The sequence below is a fragment of the Pogona vitticeps genome, chromosome 4, assembly GCF_051106095.1.
Source record: "Pogona vitticeps strain Pit_001003342236 chromosome 4, PviZW2.1, whole genome shotgun sequence".
NCBI classification, from domain to species: domain Eukaryota; kingdom Metazoa; phylum Chordata; class Lepidosauria; order Squamata; family Agamidae; genus Pogona; species Pogona vitticeps.
The window spans coordinates 185,690,140-185,697,639 of record NC_135786.1 but is presented as its reverse complement, the minus strand read 5'-3'; positions in this window follow the sequence as shown (position 1 = coordinate 185,697,639).

Here is a 7,500-nt window from a genome sequence, read left to right as displayed (position 1 = left end):
ACTAGCTTATTTCCTGCTGGTGGAAAGGCAGGAGAGATGGCGAGAACCTGCTAGTTTTCTTTGGCAAGGAGTTGTAGAGTCTGAGATAAGCCATGAAGAAGTCATGGGATGAACAGCAGAGCATATTGTACATATTTTTACATTGCCTCTATGTTTGTCAATGTATCTAGGTCAACCTCACAAGTAGACAGAAAATGAAACCCACTAATTTTTTGTTCAGTAAATTCCTAGTGTTTTTCAGACCCAGTAAGAGCGACATTAGTGGGTTCCATGTCCACTCTTAACCCAGAGTATGTAATTTATGCCTTCACTTACGGACTCCTGTTTCATTTGGCTGATAGCAAAGCATGCTGTCAAAAGAAAGAATGCCCTTCTTGAAAACAGTATCAAATATTTTATCCAGTGTGTTTTAAAGGGTCCCTGTGGCAAAGGCGTGTATTAAATTTCATGTTCACAGTTGTAGTAAAGTGAGATTTTGCCCTATCTTTTATAGTCCTTTTGTACATATCATCAAAGCATTTTGTGTAGGCCAAGTCATTGAAGAGTGGAAAGCCAAAGTAAATATTAAGCTTAAATTAAAAGGGCAGAGGGACTAAAACTGTGTCCAAAACTGAAATCATGAAGCGCTGTTCCAAGGAGGTTACTGTAACAAGGTTTCCATATTTTATGGATTTGGCTCACATAGCAGTTTTGATTATGTTGATTATTTATTCCTGATTACTGACATCATCCTTCCACTGCAACAGCAATTTATCATATAAGACTTTGTACAGATGACTGCTATATGTCGGTATCCTCCTGAGTTTTGATAGTAATTCGGAATTGTGGTACTTGTGCAGTGTTGGTGTTGTAAAAATGATCTTTCTTTATTCAGAGTGTTGCACAATTCAAAATCATGGACACACATAAAATATAGACAAAATCAAAAACCAATTAAAATGTTAGGGCAATCAGAGATGTGTACAGAAACTTTTCCTTGACTTCAGCTGTCATCCAGGAAGTCGGCATCCATGAAGTTGGTGGGTTCGGTGCTGTTCTAGTGCAATGCTTTTGGAAGTGAAGGATATGCAGACTGCACACCATTGTGCCATTTGCTGCCTGCATGCCAGGGGATGACTGATTGTACTCACTGTGTACTCCACTTCAGGGAGGCTCCATCTATGTTCCCCTGTGCAAGTGGTGATTGCCATAACGAAGATGCACCTTCTGCTTATGCAATAGCAGTGCTTGTGCAAGCAGCAGGGTTCCACGTTGATACACTTGAAGAACCTTCTGCTCAGCGGAAGCTCAAGGAGATACTGGACATAACTAAGATATGCAGGCCAAAATTCTGTTGTGTTTTTACACCAGCTTAATGCAATTAGTGTGGATCTCAGCTACCAATTGACACATAGGCATTTGCTATTAAATGCCAAGTCATGCAACTACACTAACCTCCTAACTTGCAGCAATTTACAGCTGAGATTAACATCAGTAATGTTGCACCACTGGCAACAACTATAGGATTTTGGCCACAGTTTCACACTAAGTAAAAGTCTTATTTTGTAAATTGTTTATGTCTACAAGTCTTTCTTACAGCAAGAATGGAAACATGGAGCTTTCTAGATGTTTTTGGACTCCAGCTCTCATCAGGAAGATATTCAATAAAACAAAGGAAATAGGAGGGTGAGAAATTCAGTGGATACAGAAAGTTTGAGGTGATGCTTTTTGAAAGTTAGATGGGAAGTCATGCCAAGACACTCATGCATAGATGCACAACACACATCCTACAGGCCATTTTTTTCTGGCCAGCAATCCCCGCTGCCAGATTTTTCATCAATTAAAAGAGCAGTATTTTACAACTAGAACAAGGCATGTGGTTGTGAGAATTCATGGTAATTCTATTAGCAGAACTCAGCAAACACTTTTATGAGCTTATAGCTATAACTTAGGGGCAACCATTCAGAATACTTGAAATAAGAAAGAAACTACTTACAATTATTGTTCCAATAAATTGTTACAGAATGCAACAGGAGAAAATTGAGGCTTCAGTACAGAAGCACCTAGAAATGGCTTCAACATGTGCCAGTGTGCTGATGGCCATCACAGAAATGACCTTTTGTCCAGTTATTCATTGCAGACAAATAGAGAAAAAGAATATTTTTTGAAGGAGGGGAAGTGGCCTAAGAGTAGCAATCAATGACAAATGTCAAGAGTGAGTAAAATATCCAAGCCACATGATTATCTGTCAGTTTGTTAGCTCCCCCCAACATATGGTTATTTAAGTGCAATGTTGTATTGTTTTCAACAATGTAAAGTATGCACTTTGTTTTATGGCAGTATTGTACTGCAGTATTGTACTGTATAGGAAGGCCAGTTCTCCTTTAAAATATGCTTACCAAGCCATTGGAAGAGGACAAAAAAAAACCCCACTTCTTCTTTCCATCGAGCTGCTGGATTGCCATGGCCCAGAAAGGTATGATGTGCTGCTGGATCTAAGCACACTCACAAAGAGGTTTCAACAAGCTTTGGGCCATGGACCTGCTGAAGTCACCCATATTTGTTCTAGTGAATTGGGGGGGGGATCAAAACAAACAAACAAAATTAAAAAGAAGTTGAGGGTGAGCATGGGCCAGTAAATAGAAACCATTGGTGGCATCACAGCACACTAGCAGTGGTGGCATCATATGACACTAGCATGTGCTATTCCCATCATGTTACATGGTTGGAAGGTACTGTGACAAGTGGCCACAGATCCCATTTATACGGGAAAAACAATTGGGAAAATTAGAATTTGCAACAAGCAAATTGCTAAATCCCTCATAAAAATATTTGGATCCACTGTTAATGAATTGTTTAGACAATGTTGTGTGGATGCAGTGCAATAGCCACACTGGGGGTGGGGGGGCATAATGGTACTACTAGAAAACCTACAATCTCAAAAATGATAGAATGATGTCAATACGAATCCAAGGCAGACCATTCAACATCACAATAATCCAAGTTTATGCACCAACCAGCATTGCTGAGGAGACTGAAATTGAACAATTCTATGAAGATTTACAACACCTTCTAGAACTGACACCAAAGAAAGATGTTCTTCTCATTCTAGGGGACTGGAATGCTAAAGTAGGGAGCCAAGAGATAAAAGGAACAACAGGGAAGTTTGGCCTTGGAGTTCAGAATGAAGCAGGACAAAGGCTAATAGAGTTTTGTCAAGAGAATAAGCTGGTCATCACAAACACTCTTTTCCAACAACACAAGAGGCGACTCTATACATGGAAATCACCAGATGGGCAATATCGAAATCAGATTGATTATATTCTCTGCAGCCAAAGATGGAGAAGCTCTATACAGTCAGCAAAAACAAGACCTGGAGCTGACTGCGGTTCTGATCATCAGCTTCTCATAGCAAAATTCAAGCTTAGACTGAAGAGATTAGGAAAAACCACTGGGCCACTCAGGTATAATCTAAACCAAATCCCTTATGAATACACAGTGGAAGTAAAGAACAGATTTAAGGAACTAGATTTGGTGGACAGAGTGCCTGAAGAACTTTGGATAGAGGCTCGTAACATTGTCCAGGAGGCAGCAACGAAAACCATCCCAAAGAAAAGGAAATGCAAGAAAGCAAAGTGGCTGTCCAACGAGGCCTTAGAAATACCAGAGAGGAGAAGGGAAGCAAAATGCAAGGGAGATAGGGAAAGTTACAGAAACTTGAATTCAGACTTCCAAAGAATAGCAAGGAGAGACAAGAGGGCCTTCTTAAATGAACAATGCAAAGAAATAGAGGAAGATAACAGAAAAGGAAAGACCAGAGATCTGTTCAGGAAAATTGGACATATTAGAGGAACATTTTGCGCAAAGATGAACATGATAAAAGACAAAAATGGGAGGGACCTAACAGAAGCAGAAGACGTCAAGAAGAGGTGGCAAGAATACACGGAGGAATTATATCAGAAAGATGTGGATATCCCGGACAACCCAGACAATGTAGTTGCTGACCTTGAGCCAGACATCCTGGAGAGCGAAGTCAAGTGGGCCTTAGAAAGCCTGGCTAACAACAAGGCCAGTGGAGGTGATGGCATTCCAGTTGAACTATTTAAAATCTTAAAAGATGATGCTGTTAAGGTGCTACATTCAATATGCCAGCAAGTTTGGAAAACTCAACAGTGGCCAGAGGATTGGAAAAGATCAGTCTACATCCCAATCCCAAAGAAAGGCAGTGCCAAAGAATGCTCCAACTACCGTACAATTGCACTCATTTCGCACGCTAGCAAGGTTATGCTCAAAATCCTACAAGGTAGGCTTCAGCAGTATGTGGACCGAGAACTCCCAGAAGTACAAGCTGGATTCCGAAGAGGCAGAGGAACTCGAGACCAAATTGCTAACTTGCGCTGGATTATAGAGAAAGCCAGAGAGTTCCAGAAAAATATCTACTTCTGCTTCATTGACTATGCGAAAGCCTTTGACTGTGTGGACCACAGCAAACTATGGCAAGCTCTTAAAGAAATGGGAGTGCCTGACCACTTTATCTGTCTCCTGAGAAACCTATATGTGGGACAGGAAGCAACAGTTAGAACTGGTCATGGAACAACTGAGTGGTTCAAAATTGGGAAAGGAGTACGGCAAGGCTGTATATTGTCCCCCAGCTTATTTAACTTATATGCAGAATACATCATGCGGAAGGCTGGACTGGAAGAAACCCAAGCCGGAATTAAGATTGCCGGAAGAAATATCAACAACCTCCGATATGCAGATGATACCACTCTGATGGCAGAAAGTGAGGAGGAATTAAAGAACCTTGTAATGAGAGTGAAAGAGGAGAGTGCAAAAAACGGTCTGAAACTCAACATCAAAAAAACTAAGATCATGGCCACTGGTCCCATCACCTCCTGGGAAATAGAAGGGGAAGATATGGAGGCAGTATCAAATTTTATCTTCCTGGGCTCCATGATCACTGCAGATGGAGACAGCAGCCCTGAAATTAAAAGGCGCCTTCTTCTTGGGAGGAAAGCGATGACAAATCTGGACAGCATCTTGAAAAGCAGAGACATCACCTTGCCAACAAAAGTCCGAATAGTCAAAGCTATGGTTTTTCCTGTCGTGATGTATGGAAGTGAGAGCTGGACCATAAAGAAAGCAGACCGCCGAAGAATTGATGCCTTTGAATTGTGGTGCTGGAGGAGGCTCTTGAGAATCCCCTGGACTGCAAGGAGAACAAACCTATCAGTTCTAAAGGAAATCAACCCTGAGTGCTCACTGGAAGGACAGATCCTGAAGCTGAGGCTCCAGTACTTTGGCCATCTAATGAGAAGAAAAGACTCCCTGGAAAAGACTTTGATGTTGGGAAAGTGTGAAGGCAAGAGGAGAAGGGGACGACCGAGGATGAGATGGCTGGACAGTGTCTGCGAAGCAACCAACATGAACCTGACACAACTCCGGGAGGCAGTAGAAGACAGGAGGGCCTGGCGTGCTCTGGTCCATGGGGTCACGAAGAGTCGGACACGACTAAACGACTAAACACACACACAGAAAACCTCACTTCATAGAAGGATCTTTATTTTCTATCCTCCAATTTACAATTGCACTGATGTAGCAGTATAAGAAATAAAGACATATTGGCATTATTGGATATGGCCTGATCCAGGGTAGCAACAGATGGGTTCTGCACTCCATCTGCATTGCAGGATTGCTGGGAATATATGTCTCCAGCAACAGAGCACAGTACGGAAGAGGGCTTCACTGAAAAACGCTTAAATATGGGTTAAAAGTAGCTTGATTGAAAAACTAAGATGCATTTTAATCTACATTGCAAACCCAATAAATCTGCATCTGATTTCCATTTGTTTCCAGAGCCAGGAATGGTGAAGAATCTCCTAAGAGAAATCTGTTTCTGGATCTTCATCTCTTTTGTTGGATTACATGGTAAGGCTTTATAAGATATATGTACAGATACACCGATCATGCTTGTTAATACCTCATTTCCAGGCTTAAAATAGATTACATTGTTTAATTTTGTGATCCAAACCAAACAGGGCCTAATGCTAAAAGGATTAATATAATTCCTGCTAATTGAGACATTAGGATGGAATAGCCACACCAAGGAGAGGAAATATATTGTTCATTCTTCCATATTCAATGACAGAACAGGAGGATAGACAGATTTTTTTTTTTAAAAAAATACAATATACAGGAGCCTAAACTGAAACATCATTTGTCACAGGAAGAAGGCTTTGGCATAATCCAGCCTGTTTGTAATGTAGTGTCTCCAGTTGGCTTCAGTAAAAGTTGGCTGCAGTTTCTCAGAACCTGCCTTTTGAGACTCAATGGCTGCTTTTCTTCCCACAGATTTGATTACACTAATTGAACATTTTTAAAAATTATAGAATAGAGGTCAGGAGACTACATAAAATGCTAGAAGTTGATGCCTTTTGTTTTTACCCTGCTTTTAGTTCGGCTTTTGTCCCTTTCCTCAGCTGCATTTAACTGACTTGTAGACCTCCTCAACATAATATTTTATGGATTTTAGCCCCTTTTTTCCTTTTAGGAAAAAAAGATAGTAGAAAGAATGTGGTGTGGTTGACAGAAACTTTGATAAATTTCTAGCTTTCAGCTCCTTCAGTTTTTATTTTCTACTTCCTCTCTTTTGTCTTTAAAAGAAAATAGGCTTTGCTCTCTCTCTTTTTTCAGCTATTTAAGGAATGCTTTCTGGGACCTGTATCTAGCTGTGTCCTTGCTGTGTCTGACAATGTTATACATCCTCAGTCAAGAATTAGACTTGCTGTGTGCAATTAGGCTCACTTGCAGGAACAGAAATATTGGACTTCAAGGCATGACGACTCAGATGCCAGTCCCAATGACTGCAGCCAGAAATAGGAAATATTTGATATACAACACAATCTTAGGCTCATCTACACAGAAGGAAGTCTATAGAATTTATAGATGCTTACTCCTGCAGGCTCGAGATCATGAGCAGAGCTGTCTTATATCAGGTCAAAGTCCTATAGGACCCACTGTTTTGTGGCTATCTAGATCGTCGTGCAAAGCTGGGTTGCATTTTTCATAAGGCTGACAAGGCTGAACTAGGAGCTTGTCAAGTTGTTTTTGTTTTTTGCTGAAACACAATTATTTTTATATATATTTTATTTTTTTATTTTTTTTTGCTGTAATGGGGTGAAAGATTGCAGTGTTGGTGGAGGCCCAAAATACTTGAAAGCCTAGGATCCTGGCCATGGGTTAATACAGCTCAGATGGGAAGTCCTCAAGCAATAAGCAAACACAATAATACTCTTTCTAGCAAGGGTACTGAGAGGTTAAGTACCTCTGATATAAGAGAATGTAGCCTCAATAGACCCATGATAGTTTTATCTGGGATGGCCACTTGCACATCATCAAAAAGAAAAGAGGTTCAAAAAGAGGCCAAAGGAGGACATAACTGCATAATTTATATAAGCTAATGAATATGTACAGAGGCAAGCTTCTAAGTTGTTTCTACAACTGAAACAGAATTACTTCACT